The sequence below is a fragment of the Pristiophorus japonicus genome, chromosome 1 (genome assembly GCF_044704955.1).
Source record: "Pristiophorus japonicus isolate sPriJap1 chromosome 1, sPriJap1.hap1, whole genome shotgun sequence".
Classification (NCBI taxonomy): Eukaryota; Metazoa; Chordata; class Chondrichthyes; family Pristiophoridae; genus Pristiophorus; species Pristiophorus japonicus.
Window position 1 is genome coordinate 171093449 of NC_091977.1, and position 18065 is coordinate 171111513.

An 18065-nucleotide genomic window follows, 5' to 3' on the forward strand; every position below is an offset into this window, starting at 1 on the left:
GCTTTGCCACCTGGCTGATGACACCCCCTGCGTGACACCCACACCGAAGCCGAGAAGCGCTACAATGAGATCCACAGAGCCACTCGCAATATCGTCGAGTGCTTAAGCAGCGCTTAAGATGCCTGGACCACTCAGGAGGAAAGCTCCAATACCACCCTGAGCAAGAAGCTCAATTCATGGTGGTGTGCTCATTTGTGTATCTGTAAAGCATGCACTCCCATGCCACCAGGGAGCGCATCCCCTTATGTCCAAAGGGATCGCAGCATCCTTTGGGAGCACTGTATATAAGCCGGCCCCAAAAGCCTGTTCCTCAGTCTGGAGTGTCTTATTAAAGACTGAGGTCACTGTTACTTTAACCTCCCTGTGTGTAACCTCATCTGTGTTAGGAACACAATAACTGGTGACGAGAATACGAATCTAACGCAAAGATGCAACAAACTGTGGGCATCCTGGAGAAGTTCTCGGAGTGTGAGGACTGGGAAGCCTCTGTTGAACAGCTAGACCAGTACTTTGTAGCCAACGAGCTGGACGGAGAAGGAAGCGCTGCAAAAAGGAGAGCGGTCCTCCTCACGGTCTGCGGGGCACTGACCTACAGTCTCATGAAGAATCTTCTGGCTTCGGTGAAACCCACAGATAAGTCGTATGAGGAGCTGTGTACACTGGTTTGGGAACATCTTAACCCGAGGGAGAGCGTGCTGATGGCGAAGTATCGGTTCTACACGTGCCAGCGATCTGAAGGTCAGGAAGTGGTGAGCTACGTCGCCGAGCTAAGGCGACTTGCAGGACAATGTGAGTTTGATGGCTACCTGGAGCAAATGCTCAGAGACTTTTTTGTACTGGGCATTGGCCACGAGACCATCCTACGAAAACTTTTGACTGTAGAGACACTGACCCTCAGTAAGGCCATTGCGATAGCACAGGCGTTTATGTCCACCAGTGATAACACCAAACAAATCTCTCAGCACACAAGTGCTAGCAATGTTCATAAATTAACTGGAACTGTGTTTTCGAGCAGAAATGTATAGGGCAGAACCCACGAGTCTGCAACAGCCAGCAGGCCTCAGGTGACCTAGATGACTCAGAGTCCCCAACAAAGAATGAAAGCAAGGCAATTCACACCTTGTTGGCGTTGTGGAGGCTTCCATTCAGCCTATTCATGCCGCTACAAAGGGTATGTTTGCAAGAGCTGTGGAACAATGGGGCACCTCCAACGAGCTTGCAAACGAGCTGCAAGCTCTGCAAAACCTGCTAACCACCACGTGGCAGAGGAAGATCGGTCCATGGTGGATCAAAGCAATTTCAAGCCTCAGAGAGAGGAGGCAGATGCTGAAGTACACGGGGTGCACACATTTTCGACAAAATGTCCACCTATAATGCTAAACGTAAAATTGAATGACTTACCCGTAGCCATGGAACTGGACACTGGCGCTAGCCAATCCATCATGAGTAAAAAGATGTTTGAGAGACTGTGGTGCAACAAGGCATTCAGACCAGCCCTGAGCCCCATCCACACGAAACTGAGAACGTACACCAAAGAGCTTATCACTGTCCTGGGCAGCGCCATGGTCAAGGTCACCTACGAGGGCACGGTGCACGAACTGCCACTCTTGATTGTCCCGGGTTATGGCCCAACACTGCTTGGAAGAAGCTGGCTGGGCAAAATCCGCTGGAACTGGGATGACATCCGAGCGCTATCACATGTCGATGAGGCCTCATGTACCCAGGTTCTCAACAAATTTCCTTCCCTTTTTGAGCCAGGCATTGGAAACTTTTCCGGGGCGAAGGTGCGGATCCACTTGGTCCCAGAAGCACGACCCATTCACCACAAGGCGCGAGCGGTACCTCATATGATGAGGGAGAGAATGGAAATCGAGCTGGACAGGCTGCAACGCGAGGGCATCATCTCCCCAGTGGAATTCAGCGAGTGGGCCAGCCCGATTGTTCCAGTACTCAAAAGTGATGGCACGGTCAGGATTTGCGGCGATTATAAAGTAACTATTAATCGGTTCTCGCTACAGGACCAATACCCGCTACCTAAGGCAGACGACCTATTTGTGACGCTGGCAGGAGGCAAGACGTTCACCAAGCTCGACCTGACTTCGGCCTACATGACGCAGGAGCTGGAGGAGTCTTCGAAGGGCCTCACCTGCATCAACACGCACAAGGGATTGTTCATATACAACAGATGCCCGTTTGGAATTCGGTCGGCTGCAGCGATCTTCCAGAGAAACATGGAGAGCCTACTCAAGTCCGTACCACACACGTGGTCATGGGTTGGGATACCACCGAGCACGTACAAAATCTGGAGGAGGTCCTCCAGCAACTGGATCGCGTAGGGCTGCGGCTGAAGAGGTCGAAATGTATCTTCATGGCAACAGAAGTGGAGTTTTTGAGTAGAAAGATCGCGGCGGACGACATTCGGCCCACAGACACCAAGACAGAGGCTAACAGGAAAGCACCCAGGCCACAGAACGTCACGGAGCTGCGGTCGTTCCTGGGACTCCTCAACTATTTTGGTAACTTCCTACCGGGGTTAAGCACCCTTTTAAAGCCTCTACATGTGCTATTGCGCAAAGCTGAGAACTGGGTATGGGGAGAAAACCAAGTAATTGCTTTTGAGAAAGCCAGAAAAATTTTATCCTCCAACAAGCTGCTTGTATTGTATAACCTGTGTAAAAGACTTGTGCTAGCATGTGCGCGTCGTCGTACGGAGTCGGGTGTGTATTACAATAAGCTAACGTTGCGGGGAAGTTGGAACCTGCCGCCTATGCCTCCAGGAGCTTGTCTAAGGCCGAGAGGGCCCAAAGCATGATTAAGAGGCATTAGCGTGTGTGGTCAGGGTAAAGTAAATGCATCAGTACCTGTTTGGCCTCAAATTTGAGCTGGAAACCGATCACAAGCCCCTCACATCCCTGTTCGCTGAAAACAAGGGATAAATACGAATGCCTCAGCCCGCATACAAAGGTGGGCACTCGCGCTATCAGCGTATAACTATACCATCCGCCACAGGACAGGCACCGAGAATTGTGCGGATGCTCTCAGTCGGCTACCATTGCCCACCACGGGGGTGGAAATAGCGCAGCCTGCAAACTTGTTGATGGTGGCGCAGCCCGCAGAATTGTTGATGGTCATGGAAGCATTTGAAAATGATAAATCACCTGTCACAGCCCGCCAGATTAGGACTTGGACCAGCCAAGATCCTCTGCTATCCCTAGTAAAAAACTGTGTACTGCATGGGAGCTAGGTCAGCATCCCCGTTGAAATGCAAGAGCCAATCAAGCCGTTCCAGCGGCGAAAGGACGAGCTGTCCATTCAGGCAGACTGCCTGTTGTGGGGTAACCGCGTAGTGCTACCCAAAAAGGGCAGGGAGACGTTCATCTCGGATCTCCACAGCACACACCCGGATATAGTAATGATGAAAGCGATAGCCAGATCCCATGTGTGGTGGCCCGGTATCGACTCTGACTTAGAGTCCTGTGTACGGCAATGCAGCGTGTGTGCTCAGTTGAGCAACGCGCCCAGAGAGGCACCACTAAGTTTGTGGTCCTGGCCCTCCAGACCATGGTTGAGGATCCATGTCGACTATGCGGGCCTGTTTCTCGGTAAAATGTTCCTGGTGGTGGTGGATGCTTTTTCAAAAGGGATTGAATGTGAAATAATGTCGGGAAGCACCGCCACCGCCACCATTGAAAGCCTGAGGGCCATGTTTGCCACCCACGGCCTGCCTGACATACTAGTCAGTGACAACGGGCCATGTTTCACCAGTGCCGAATTTAAAGAATTCATGCCCGCAATGGGATCAAACATGTCACCTGAGCCCCGTTTAAACCAGCCTCCAGTGGGCAGGCAGAGCGGGCAGTACAAACCATCAGAGCCTTAAACGAGTCACAGGAGGCTCACTCCAAACCCGCCTGTCCCGAGTACTGCTCAGCTACCGCACGAGACCCCACTCACTCACAGCGGTGCCCCTGGCTGAGCTACTCATGAAAAGGACACTTAAAACCAGATTCTTGCTGGTTCACCCCAACCTGCATGATCAGGTAGAGAGCAAGCGGCAGCAACAAAATGTAAACGATGGTCACGCCACTGTGTCACGGGAAATTGATCTGAATGACCCTGTGTAGGTGCTAAACTATGGACATGGTCCCAAGTGGATCGCGAGCACGGTGATAGCTAAAGAAGGGAATAGGGTGTTTGTAGTCAAACTAGACAATGGACAAATTTGCAGAAAGCACCTGGACCAAACGAGGCTGTGGTTCACAGACTGCCCTGAACAACCCACAGCAGACACCACCTTTTTCGAGCCCACAACACACACCCAAAGAATCAATGATACCATGCCGGACCAGGAAATCGAACACATGACGCCCAACAGCCCAGCAACGCCAGGCTCACCTAGCAGCCTTGCAGGGCTAACAACACATCAGCCCAGCGAGGGCACAGCCAACACACCAGAACAGACATTTGTACCGAGGCGGTCCACCAGGGAAAGAAAGGCTCCAGACCGCCTCACCTTGTAAATAGTTTTCACTTTATCTTTGTGGTGGGAGTAAAGCATGCACTCCCATGTTCCGCCACCAGGAAGCTCATCCCCTGAAGTCCCAAGGGATCCCAGCATCCCTTGGGAGCACTGTATATAAGCCGGCCCGTAAGGCCTGTCCCTCACTCTGGAGTGTCTTATTAAAGACTGAGGTCACTGTTACTTTAACCTCCCTGTGTGCAGCCTCATCTGTGTTAGGGAACGTAATATGCTCAATGCTGCACAACTTGGCTATCAGGAGGGGACAAGAATAGAAACATAGAAAATAGGTGCAGGAGTAGGCCATTCGGCCCTTCGAACCTGCACCGCCATTCCATGAGTTCATGGCCGAACATGCAACTTCAGTATCCCATTCCTGCTTTCTCGCCATAACCCTTGCTCCCCCTAGTAGTAAGAACTACATCTAACTCCTTTTTGAATATATTTAGTGAATTGGCCTCAACAACTTTCTGTGGTAGAGAATTCCACAGGTTCGCTACTCTCTGGGTGAAGAAGTTTCTCCTCATCTCGGTCCTAAATGACTTACTCCTTATCTTTAGACTGTGACCCCTGGTTCTGGACTTCCCCAACATTGGGAACATTCTTCCTGCATCTAACCTGTCTAAACCCGTCAGAATTTTAAACGTTTCTATGAGATCCCCTTTTATTCTTCTGAACTCCAGTGAATACAAGCCCAGTTGATCCAGTCTTTCTTGATATGTCTGTCCCGCCATCCCGGGAATCAGTCTGGTGAATCTTCGTTGCACTCCTTCAATAGCAAGAATGTCCTTCCTCAAGTTAGGAGACCAAAACTGTACACAATACTCCAGGTGTGGCCTCACCAAAGCCCTGTACAACTGTAGTAACACCTCCCTGCCCCTGTACTCAAATCCCCTCGCTATGAAGGCCAACATGCCATTTGCTTTCTTAACCGCCTGCTGTACCTGCATGCCAACCTTCAATGACTGATGTACCATGACACCCAGGTCTCGTTGCACCTCCCCTTTTCCTAATCTGTCACCATTCAGATAATAGTCTGTCTCTCTGTTTTTACCACCAAAGTGGATAACCTCACATTTATCCACATTATACTTCATCTGCCATGCATTTGCCCACTCACCTAACCTATCCAAGTCACTCTACAGCTTCATAGCATCCTCCTTGCAGCTCACACTGCCACCCAACTTAGTGTCATCCGCAAATTTGAAGATACTACATTTAATCCCCTCGTCTAAATCATTAATGTACAATGTAAACAGCTGGGGCCCCAGCACAGAACCTTGCGTTACCCCACTAGTCACTGCCTGCCATTCTGAAAAGTATCCATTTACTCCTACTCTTTGCTTCCTGTCTGCCAACCAGTTCTCAATCCATGTCAGCACACTACCCCCAATCCCATGTGCTTTAACTTTGCACATTAATTTCTTGTGTGGGACCTTGTCGAAAGCCTTCTGAAAGTCCAAATAAACCACATCAACTGGTTCTCCTTTGTGCACTCTACTGGAAACATCCTCAAAAAATTCCAGAAGATTTGTTAAGCATGATTTTCCGTTCACAAATCCATGCTGACTTGGACCTATCATGTCACCTCTTTCCAAATGCGCTGCTATGACATCCTTAATAATTGATTCCATCATTTTACCCACTACCGATGTTAGGCTGAACGGTCTATAATTCCCTGTTTTCTCTCTCACTCCTTTTTTAAAAAGTGGGGTTACATTGGCTACCCTCCACTCCATAGGAACTGATCCAGAGTCTATGGAATATTGGAAAATGACTGTCAATGCATCCGCTATTTCCAAGGCCACCTCCTTAAGTACTCTGGGATGCAGACCATCAGGCCCTGGGGATTTATCGGTTTTCAATCCCATCAATTTCTCCAACACAATTTCCCGACTAATAAGGATTTCTCTCAGTTCCTCCTTCTTACTAGACCCTCTGACCCCTTTTATAGCCGGAAGGTTGTTTGTGTCCTCCTTAGTGAATATCGAACCAAAGTACTTGTTCAATTGGTCTGCCATTTCTTTGTTCCCCATTATAACTTCCCCTGATTCTGACTGCAGGGGACCTACATTTGCCTTTACTAACCTTTTTCTCTTTACATATCTAGAGAAGCTTTTGCAGTCCGTTTTAATGTTCCCTGCAAGCTTCCTCTCGTACTCTATTTTCCCTGCCCTAATCAAACCCTTTGTCCTTCTCTGCTGAGTTCTAAATTTCTCCATCCTAATGCAAGTTACCCTTCTTTAAGTTCTGGACCATGGTCTCTGAATTAACTGTTTCATTCTCCATCCTAATGCAGAATTCCACCATATTATGGTCACTCTTCCCCAAGGGGCCTCGCACAATGGTATTGCTCAATAATCCTCTCTCATTACACAACACCCAGTCTAAGATGCCCTTCCCCCTAGTTGATTCCTCGACATATTGGTCTGGAAAACCATCCCTTATGCTCTCTAGGAAATCCTCCTCCACCGTATTGCTTCCAGTTTGGTTAGCCCAATCTATATGCATATTAAAGTCACCCATGATAACTGCTGCACCTTTACTGCATGCACCCCTAATTTCCTGTTTGCTGCCCTCCCCAACATCACTACTACTGTTTGGAGGTCTGTACACAACTCCCACTAATGTTTTTTGCCCTTTGGTGTTCTGCAGCTCTATCCATATAAATTCCACATCATCCAAGTTAATGTCCTTCCTAACTATTGCATTAATCTCCTCTTTAACCAGCAATGCTACCCCACCTCCTTTTCCTTTTATTCTATCCTTCCTGAATGTTGAATACCCTTGGATGTTGAGTTCCCAGCCCTGATCATCCTGGAGCCACATCTCTGTAATCCCAATCACATCATATCTGTTAACATCTATTTGCACAGTTAATTCATCCACCTTATTACAGATACTCCTTGCATTAAGGCACAAAGCCTTCAGGCTTGTTTTTTTAACACCCTTTGTCCGTTTAGAATTATGATGTAGTGTGGCCCTTTTTGTTTCTTGCCTTTGTTTACTCGGCCTTCCACTCTTGCTTTTTACTTTTCTACCATCTGTTTCTGACTACTTCGCCCTTTCTCGCTGCATAGGTTCCCATCCCCCTGCCATATTAGTTTAAACACTCCCGAACTGCATTAGTAAATGTTACCCCCAGGACTGATGGTCCACCTCAGGAGAGAGAGAGGAAGAGTTGGACGAGGAGCTGGATGCTGAACTCAGGCCAGACAATCAGGCTGACGCTGAAACCATGCTGCCGCCCCCCTCTATACCACAGGAAAGGGCCCGTGGTGGCCACATGCTGCAAGACGTCAGCAGCTCATAAATGAACGCTTTGCTTGAAAGAACATTGTTGTTATTTACAAAGCTGCAACACTGCTGGGTGTGCAGGTCATATGTGAATGGTGTGCATCATCTTGGTGACAGTTAAAGTTTAAGTTGTTTCAAGTTAAGTGTAACTATACCCTTTTATGTTAAGGAATCACCAGTGTGTAACAGTGCAGATATCTGAGACAATGCGCAACAAGCGTATGATAAATAAAAAAACATTTAATCCGACCATTTGGGTGAAATCCTAATTATAATTGTAAAAAGCACCCTGCCCCACTCCACAACAAATTTCTCACATTTACATCATTCGATTGGTCACCATTTCCAGCAACACATAACACAAATGCAAACCAGCAAGGTAGCCCACTTGCCCCTTTCCCCGACTCTCCCACCAAAATAGCACCAACAACACAAAAATATGCCCAAGACAACACCTTCGGCCATGCACCTCACTTTCTTTCCCCCCTTTCCCCTGCTTCTCCTCCCCACCTCTACCCCTTCCCCTTCCTCTCCTGACTTCAAGCCTCCTGGCCGAGGAGCTCCTCAGGTACTGCATCATTGGGGGTGATGACGGCAGTACCGCTGCTTGGATGGATACGGCAGAGGACGGTCTCGAGGTGAGAATGTCCTCCGGGCCAGAAGCAAGATCTTCCTCCTGACTCTCATGTATCGTTGGCAATGGGGATGCGGCACCTTGGGTGCAGTGTCGCGCTCCGGGACCACTGGGAGGCCTCTGCCACCAGTGTTCCTGGCTATCAGCTCCATGACCTCCGCCATCCGCGGCACGTACTCCGTCATGGTGGCAGACATGATGGCCAGCTGGAGGGATATGCCTCCCCATTGTCTGTTGGATCTGCTGACCTATGTCAACACTCCTCCTGGATAAGTGTACCATGTCCCCGCTCAGATCTGCTGCTCATGGAGCAGACCTGCCACGTCAAACCAACCTCTACTTGGTTGGCGCATCCTGGAGACAGCTGGGGTGCCCTGCGGCAAGGTGCTAGGGCCCGGTACCTTCACGGTAGATGTGAGAATGGCCGCAGGAGCACTAAATGTCATCGGTGTCGAATGGATTATGGAGGTTGGGGATGCAGGCTCCTCGACGTCGGCACTGCCATCCGTTGAGAAGGGACCCAGCAGATGCACGGGCAAGATCGGTGCTCCTCAGTACCAGATGGAGGAGAGTCCGGCGAGTCCGTTCCCCCACCCCCACCTTCTGGGCTCGGTGTCCTTGCATGGGGCCGCGTTGTTGGCTGAGCTGCAAAACATAAATGAGGTTATTAGAGGAGAAGAGGGTGCTAGGGTCACAAGGTGAGTCCAGCGCTACACACAGCATATGCACGACAAAAACAACACCGCTATCAAGATCATCACAGACATCACATTTCATGACCATCACCAAATGCTACATTGCAATAATTCTCATGAGGACATAATTATTTAGACAAGAATTTTATGATTCATCTATCATATAATATTGGTCGGATATGAGTGAGTGTGGCATTTATTGACTTTACATCACGCAATGGTGTATACTTTACTCATGTGGCATCACATCAGGCTTTGCTGCTGCTTGCGTGGCCGACTGGGGCTGGGTCCCCACTAGTGCCAGCACACACTCCTCAATGTCGTTGAGGTTGATGATGATTGGTGGCCACCCACCCATTCGCCTCTGCTCGGCCCTCTTCCTCGAAAGCTTCTTCTGTAAAAGGTAGCAACAGCACGACATGGCATGAGATCATTGCATGATATAATTGCTAGGTACTGTCACAGAGACCGATACAACACATAACCGACAGATGTAATCATGATTATAATGAAAATTATCATTCTTTACTTAAAGACGTACAACGTGACTGCAGGCTTTTGAGTACAGCCTTCCCCGGTATAAGTACAAGACATCACATCTGATTTTAATCACTCATTTCATTTACAATTCCAATTATATAATTATATAAGTACATGTAAATAAATGTAATACTTACTCTGGCGGATCCGACAAGGTAATTCCATTGCTTGCGACATTAGTTGCCCTCATGCACTTCATTGGTCGCCGACGAGACCACCTCGGCTATCTCGGCTCATATCTTCTGGTAGGCCTTTGGGGTGGGCTTCCCACGTCCTCCCTGGGTCAATTGACCCCAGCGTGACTCGGCCTCCTGCATGAGGGAGGCATTTGCCTCGTCCAAGAACCTCCTTGCTCTTTTGCGTCCTCCCCATTGTTCCTCTCCCAGCTCACTGCTATCGCCAGCATCCTCAGTCTCCACAGCATGCTGGGTCACCTCCTCCATCCCTTCCATGTGAAATATTTTTTTCCACAAAAACTCGGTGCCAACTACCTTCTTTGTGCATAGCAGGCTTTTTGCTGCTGATGAATCTCCCTCCTGCCTCCCACAACAGCCAAAGAAGCACACACCACACCCACACACGCGTTCAGTCCCTCTTTGCTCCGTCTCTCTCTGTCTCCTCTTATGCGCACGTAATGATGACCCCCTGACCTCCTGAAAGGCGGGAAACGAGTGCTGCTATGGTTTTTATGGTTGGTGACACTTTACAGCAGAAGGTCAAAAAAATGTAATTCCAACGCCCATTTCAGATCGCTCGCGGTAACGCCCATTTTCAAAAATGGAAAGTTAGGGTTTTGAAAATGGCCGATAATCCGGCAATCTCAAAACCCATTTTTACCATCCACGCTGGAAATAACGCCCATTTTTGGCTGATCTGCACGAAAGTGGAAAGTCTAACCCATTAATATATCCACCAGATTAGTTTTACAGTTGATCCTGATTATTAAAGTGACCAGAGCTAACCTTAAACTTGGCTATTTCCAACAGCAGTGAGGGTAGCAGGACATCTGGTGCCTTGGGTGTACAATGGGACGAACAGCATATCTCCTTAACAAATGAAATTAAAAGATTGAGAAATAAACAGAGGAGAGTGAATTCATTGTCAATTCAGGTACAGATAGAGAAATAGAGATAAAGAGAGGTAAAGAAAGATTGGATTAAGAGAGAGAGGGAAAAAAGATGGAAAGTAAGAAACAAAATAATTTTAAAATTTGCCATTTTAAAAACTCTGAGACTCCAGCCTTATAATTGTTCACTTTCTTGGTAAGAGCGGTTGAGAGCCAACGTGGATTTGTGAAAGGTAGGTCATGCCTGACAAACCTGATTGAATTTTTTGAAGAGGGACTAAAGTAGTGAACGGTCTATGGATGTTATTTATATGGACTTCCAGAAGGCATTTGATAATGTCCCACATAAAAGACTGTTATCTAAGGAATTGAGGGCAGATTATTGACCTGGTTAGGAAATCGGCTGAGTAGCAGGAGACCGAAAGTAGGAATAATGGGTAGGTACTAAAATTGGCAGGATGTGACTAGTGGTGTCCCACAGGGATGTGTGTTAAGGCCTCAACTGTTCACAATATTTATTAACGTCTTAGATGATGGCATAGAAAGTCATAGGGCTCGATCTTGATGAAAGCCAAGGCCCGCCCAAGTGCCGCCCAAAGGACCGCCGATGGCCGCCGAGAGACAGCCCGGTACTTTGCCAGGAAGATCCCTTTAAAAGAGATGGCAGTACCGCCCAGCAGCCAAAAAACAGCTTACGCTGTCAATCTGGGCGAGAGCTCTCTATCTTGGCGGCAAATGCGATCCTAGCCAAAGTGCCGCCAAGGATTGAGTCGTGCCCTGGGAGGGGGGAACACTGAAAAATAAAAATCTTCTGAAACATCGGAACACCTTCAGGGGACCCCATATAGGTAAAATGCTAAACGAAAAAAATTAAAACATGTTCACTAACCTCTTCCTACTTAACGTCGGGATTAGACCTGCCTCCACGCAGCGGTCCTTCCCCCTGCTGCCGCCGACTCACTCTCGCCCGCACCAATATGGCAGCTCAGCGGATGGGAGGTCACTTATGTGACTTGGCCATCAGCGGACGGTTCCCAGCGGTACTCCCCTCCCGCCGGCATTAGACCAAGAGGACACTGTCACTAATGGGAGACCGCTGAAATAAACTCGGCGGCAGTCGGCAACTGTAGGCGGCAGTGAACGGTAAGGCCACCAATTTCAGGCCCATATATCCAAATTTGCGATGACCCAAAGATAGGCAGTTTTGTAGCCAATACAGATGAAAGCATAACATTACAAAGGGATATTGATAGATTAAGTAAATGGTCAAAAGTGTAGCAAATGAATTTCAATGTAAGCAAATGTGAGGTCATTCATTTTGGACCTAAAAAGAATAGAACAGGGTACTTTCTAAATGGTAAAAAGCTAAAAATAGTGGATGTTCAAAGAGACTTGGGGTTCAGGTACATAGATCACTAAAATGTCATGAACAGGTACAGAAATTAATCAACAGGCTAATGGAGTGCTGGCCTTTATATCTAGAGGATTAGAGTACAAGGGAATAGGAGTTATGTTGCAGCTGTACAAAACTCTGGTTAGACCAAACCTGGAGTTCTATGAGCAGTTCTGGGCACCACACCTTAGGAAGGATATATTGGCTTTGGAGGGAGCGCAGCGTAGATTTACCAGAATGATACACAGACTTCAAGGGTTGTTACGAGGAGAGATTACACAAATTAGGATTGAATTCCCTAGAATTTAGAAAGTTATGGGGTGATCTGATCAAAGTTTTTAGGATATTAAGGGGAACAGATAGGGCAGATAGAGAGAAACTATTTCCACTGATTGGGGATTCTAGGACTAGGGGACATAGTTTAAAAATTAGAGCCAGAACTTTAAGGAGTGAAATTAGGAAACACTTCTACACATACTGGCTGGAATTTTGCCACTCTGCGGACGGGATGGGTGGTGGGTCAGCTGTTAAATTTAAAATGATTGACAGCGGGTCAGTCAAAACGCGCACACTGGACTTTCTCGATGTCGGGTCTGTCAGTGCCGAGCATACCTGATATGCAGTCGCATGGGAGTCAATTAAAATCATTAGTGGCTTGTTTACAGCCACTTAGAAATGTTTTTTTCCCAGCTTTTTGGATTTGACATGTCGCCCACCGGTTTACCGCTGTGCCGAGACCACGTTTATGAAGCTGAGTCGGGAGGTCAGTTGCCATTGAATCAGCTGATCAGTTGACAGCTTCAAATGTCAAGTCAAAGTTCATAGCTGATTGAGATATGTTCCCTTAAACAATAGTTCTCTAAACTGCATTTGTACTGTAGATTCATCATGCTGCAAGTCTTTACACAAGTCTCCATCCAGTCTGATCTCATTACGTCTCCCACCATTGGCAAATCGCTTCTGTCATCTCTACTTCACATGCCATCTATTCCATCAGCATGGGTGCCATTGAAACTATTTCAGCTTGGTCCTCAGAATGCCACCATTATCATCCCCAACACCAGCATCACCAGGCACACCAGTAGCACCAGGCACACCAGCATCACCAACAACAACATCTACCTTCTCCGCAATCAACTAATGCTGCACAGGACATCAGCAACTGACCACATTGCTGACGGGAGGCCAGGGATGGCCAGATTTACTTCACTTGACACTGTAAAACCTCCAACATGATGTGCCAGGTTGGCAGCACCCCACACCAACAACATGTTGGTGAAACATTTGCGCCACTATACCCTGGTTCTCCTGACCACATCCCTACTTGTGTCCTGCTGTGCAATGTGCAACCAGGCTGTGTTGATATCCTGTGGAAGTCTCTTCCATCCATGGGAAGGGAAGTGGATCTCCCTGAGTGCTGTGACTCACTCCCTCCATAAGCATATGGAGGGAGTCATGAGAGAGTCTGGGTGCAGGTCTGTGCGCATGTCAGTGTTTGCAGCACCTCAATCCTGTAGAACTCTGACAACACAAATGTCAAAATAAAGTTGACCATGGTCCTTTTAAGGAAACCAGCTGATGACACGTGACCAAACCTGCTTCCTTTAACTGGCTGGGAAACTCGCTGGGCGAGCTTAACAAGCCCAATAAGGGAAAATTCATTTCAGAAGCTGGGATGGAGCCAGCAGCAAGGTCAGAACCCGCCACCAACGTCGCCTGCCACGGACCAACTGAGGTTCATAAAATTGCGGTCACAGGATGGGAGAAGTTTGGAACTCTCTTCCGCAATCGTCAATTGATAGCTTTTTGTTAACCAAAAGTATTAAGGGATATGGGTCAAAGGCGGGTGTTTGGACTTAGATCGCAGATCAGCCATGATCTCATTGAATGGCGGAACAGGCTTGAGGGACTGAATGGCCTTCTCCTGTTCCTCTGATGGTATTGGCAGTCATTAACAATTAGCACGTCGTTAAAATGGTACTTATGCTACTAATTACTAGACTTAACTTTCTGTAAGTTTAATGGGCAATGAATGTACAAATGCAGTAATTTCATGAAAATCACGGACAGATTAAGGGCGAGATGCCGTTTCTGTGAAGTTAACAGCGAAGCCGCCCAAATTGGCCAGCAACTTGTGGTGATTCACAATTCATCGGGTATCTTCCTCACCACAAATTGCTAGCCAATTTGCACATTAATAACAGCATGCATTGTTCAGACGCTGTTATATTTTCAGCAAAATCTGCGCCAATAAATCTAAAGAACTATTACGATGCAGTCTACTCCTCTTAATTCAAAGTCATTTATTGCAAATTAGCTAATAATTCATTACTTGGCACCAGATTCCTACTTTCCTATGTTAATTATTGGATAAATCATTTTATTGTGCAAAACATCTTTGAATTATTCTGAATAAATTGTACACAAATAACCATGTGGTGATTTCCAATATGCTACATATTCTAATCAGATTTTTCTAGATAGTACTTTTAGGTAGAAGGATTTTATTTGTGTTTTCTTTTAACAATTAATTTTCTATGTTGACAGTGAGGAACAGTAATAAACAGAGTAGAAAAGTAAGAGTGATAAGACTTTAGCCTAAAAAATGAAACTCAGACACTGTTTATATCTGTGTGTAGATGAAGAACCTCTCCAAGAGTATTGGAGAGAGAATAAATGGGGACATCTAGCACAGCAGGAGTGTTTGAAAGTTTAAATCAATCACAGTACTAGATGCTCAAGACCTCCCCTGTGTCTGGTCTCGCATGTAGATTATCTCACAATGTCACAGTAATTAATGTCTCATCTTTCACTTCATCACACACAAAAAGACAAATTTAAGTAACTTTATCATTCAATAGAGACGTATTTATTATCTTCTGCAGACCATGAGCTTCCTTGCAAGCTGAAAGGGTTCAAAAGGGTGAAAGGTGCAATGTCTAGTAAATACTGTTAAAATGGGCTGACTGCATGCAGTATTCATTCAATTACAAATTTATTGTTATTGCAATCTATCTGTTCTGACCCAGCTGAATGTGTGAGAGGATGCCCTAAGATAATGGACCCAAAAGGCACTAAAAAGGTGGTACTTGCTTTCATGTTGGACACCAAGGTCAGTGGAGGAAATGGAAGTATCGGAGCCTATTTCTCAATAACTTCATGGCCTCTGCCCTTCTGTCTATCTATAACATTGACCCACCAAGTTCAAGTAGGCACCAGTCATTTTCTAAAACGTCATGTAGCTGTTAGTTGAAGGCTGCAGGATATCTGCAAGAAACCTTAGCACTGAACATTCCATTAAAATTGAACTGTCACACCAGCTGACTAAAATCTGAAGGTGACCTAATGAAGGGGATTGTTCTTTACCTCCTCTGAGAAAAGGAAACTCTTATTGTTCCTACCAGGAGGTAGCTTTGTCCAAGTGAACTGTTGATATGAAAACTAATGGATCAAGGGGCATAGTCAAAGTGTTATTTTGTTTAAAAGAATCAAAACATTTTAGTCACATAGGATATTCCAGGAATTTAGCTGTTCAAATAATGATTATTTGAACAGCTAATGTCCTGTCATTTTTTTAAATAAAATTCCTTAGATACTCATACTATCACCATGTTATTTCTTCATAGGAAATACCAACAGCACTGCCAAATTCCCATTTTACTCTTATAAAGTGATACAGTTTGAATGTTATGGGCAGTGAGCTTTTTAAATAAAAATATACTGTTCAAAGGATTATATACCTGGGGCATCTGAAAATTCAAAATGTGAATGGGTACTGAATTGATTCAGGCTTGCTTATCTACAGTACCAGTTAATCCATACAGAAATGCACTCTTAGTGACATAAAAGAAAACTGTAACAGATTGCTTTTCTGTATGTTGACCTGTTTGACATAAACCTGTCAAATAAACTTCTGATCGTTCACACACTATACATTTTCTTCCTTTCAATCCTTCTCCAATATCTCGTTAATTTTCTAAGGTGGAATTTTTATACTTATTAAAAACATTGTATTAAGCTGCAGGCTATAAAAAGAAATTACGTTTTCTCTCTTTTTCACAAGATTAAACCACTAGGTATGTTTTTTTTTTAAATACCAATGACACAGAAACCTTGTATAAATGGTGTGACATAGATTTTCAAATTTGCCCTTCACATGTTGAACAAAGTTAATAAAGTTAGTCAAAATTAAAAATCTGTTACAGTATTATTATGAAGTATCAAAGCTGTAATGAAAATTGTCAAACTGAAGTTCTGTGAATTATTTGCTGTGCACTGTATGCCAATATCCTGATATGAATGAGTGCCTCTGAAGAACAGTTCATGTTTGACACAATATAATCTACATAATGTGTAAATAGAGCAACTGTTACATTCTTATAAGGATTAAAGTAGCATTTCTTAGTGGAGTCACTAAATAGTGCAATACTGCTAGACAGCTATCAGTAAATATATTTTTCTCTCAACTTTATTGCAAGAAATAATAAACATGTTGTAACACTAAAGGCAGCTTTGAGAATCAATAGGCTTTGTCTGCTCATTCAGGTACTTTTAAGATAGTACACCTATGTTGCCTGCAGCGTTCACAATATTAAATTGTCAGATGATAGATTTATAATATTTACGATTTGTGGACAAACTTTACCAAGTTCACAAGAATCACGCTTCTCATGTTGAAAACAGGATTAATAGTGACATAACTGTGCATTTATGGCAATTACAATTGTTGGTGAGTCATGACTGATCCTTTTTATTATACAAAAATGTGTCGGCTTTTGTGTCCTAGGGCTAGAATGTGTACTATTGTTGTGGTGTCACTCCATCCCGACATGTATGACCTTTGCATTTTGATGATTTATCGCTGTCCATCGTCTTGCTTTCAAAGAGCCAGATTGCCCTTTTCCCCCCACTAGGGGGTATCAAAACCTTTTGCAGCAGAATTTGAAGAATAAGTAGTTTTTTGAAAGCAAATTTTCGTGGACGTTTCACACCGCCAGATGTCGCAAAGGTATCATTTGAAGAATCTTGTTACAAAGATTGTATACATATGCAAAGTACATTTGTTTGTTTCTTTAAAAAAAATGCAAAGGTCTTAACAGGTCATTGAGCTGTCCAGCAATTGCAACATTTTTGTATGTAACCCAGTTTGACGAGAAATCCCAGTGATTGCTCATATGTCAATCTTTGAAAATCTTTAGTATATCTATTTCAGAGATGTATTTTGGTATTAAATATGTGGCTTCACCAATGTAAGTTCTATGCAGTTTTTCAGAACACTTAAATGTTTCTGTTGTAATATTTAAATATTAATTTTAAATGTTAAATATAATATCATAGATTTGGTAATGCACATGGGGCCACCCAACACTTCGTAATGCATATGATTATCTGAATAACAAAAAAGTATTCAATGCATTAACATAATATCAGTTCTCAAAGGTGCAGTTGCATTTGGCTTTACTCTTTAGTTCAGCAAAAATATGGTGGCTCTATTTTTGAGAGTATTTTTTACATTGGTATAAGAACCGAAAAACTTCTTTGCAAAGAATATATTACACTGATTTAATCTGTTTTCAAATGAGATAATTCACCAGTGGACATAAAACATTGTACAGGTTAATAACTTAAGATGCCGGTTGATTTTTGCAGCCATATCATTCTGTTTTATAACTCCTTTATTTACTTACTTTGGTTCTTTTCTCCCATTTTACTTCCTCTCACACTGACCCATTTCTTAACTGAGATACACAACAGCGACTTAAGAGGCTCATTCTCCACTTTTATTTCTTTTCCTCCCGATAAGAAAGCATCAAACTTCTGCTTGATACTTTCCCTCCTTCCTCCCCACAATCCAACAACAATTAGGAAATTGTTGCATAGGGATTCACAAACTGATTAGTGCCAATTTTTAAAGTGATGCA

General features: G+C 45.0%; 1 protein-coding gene across 1 annotated transcript in view; it reads left to right on the forward strand.

The window, feature by feature from the left end:
* The window catches only part of kiaa0825 (KIAA0825 ortholog), a 769133-nt gene that overhangs the window by 434893 nt on the left and 316175 nt on the right, over nt 1–18065 (forward strand). The window lies entirely within an intron of this gene.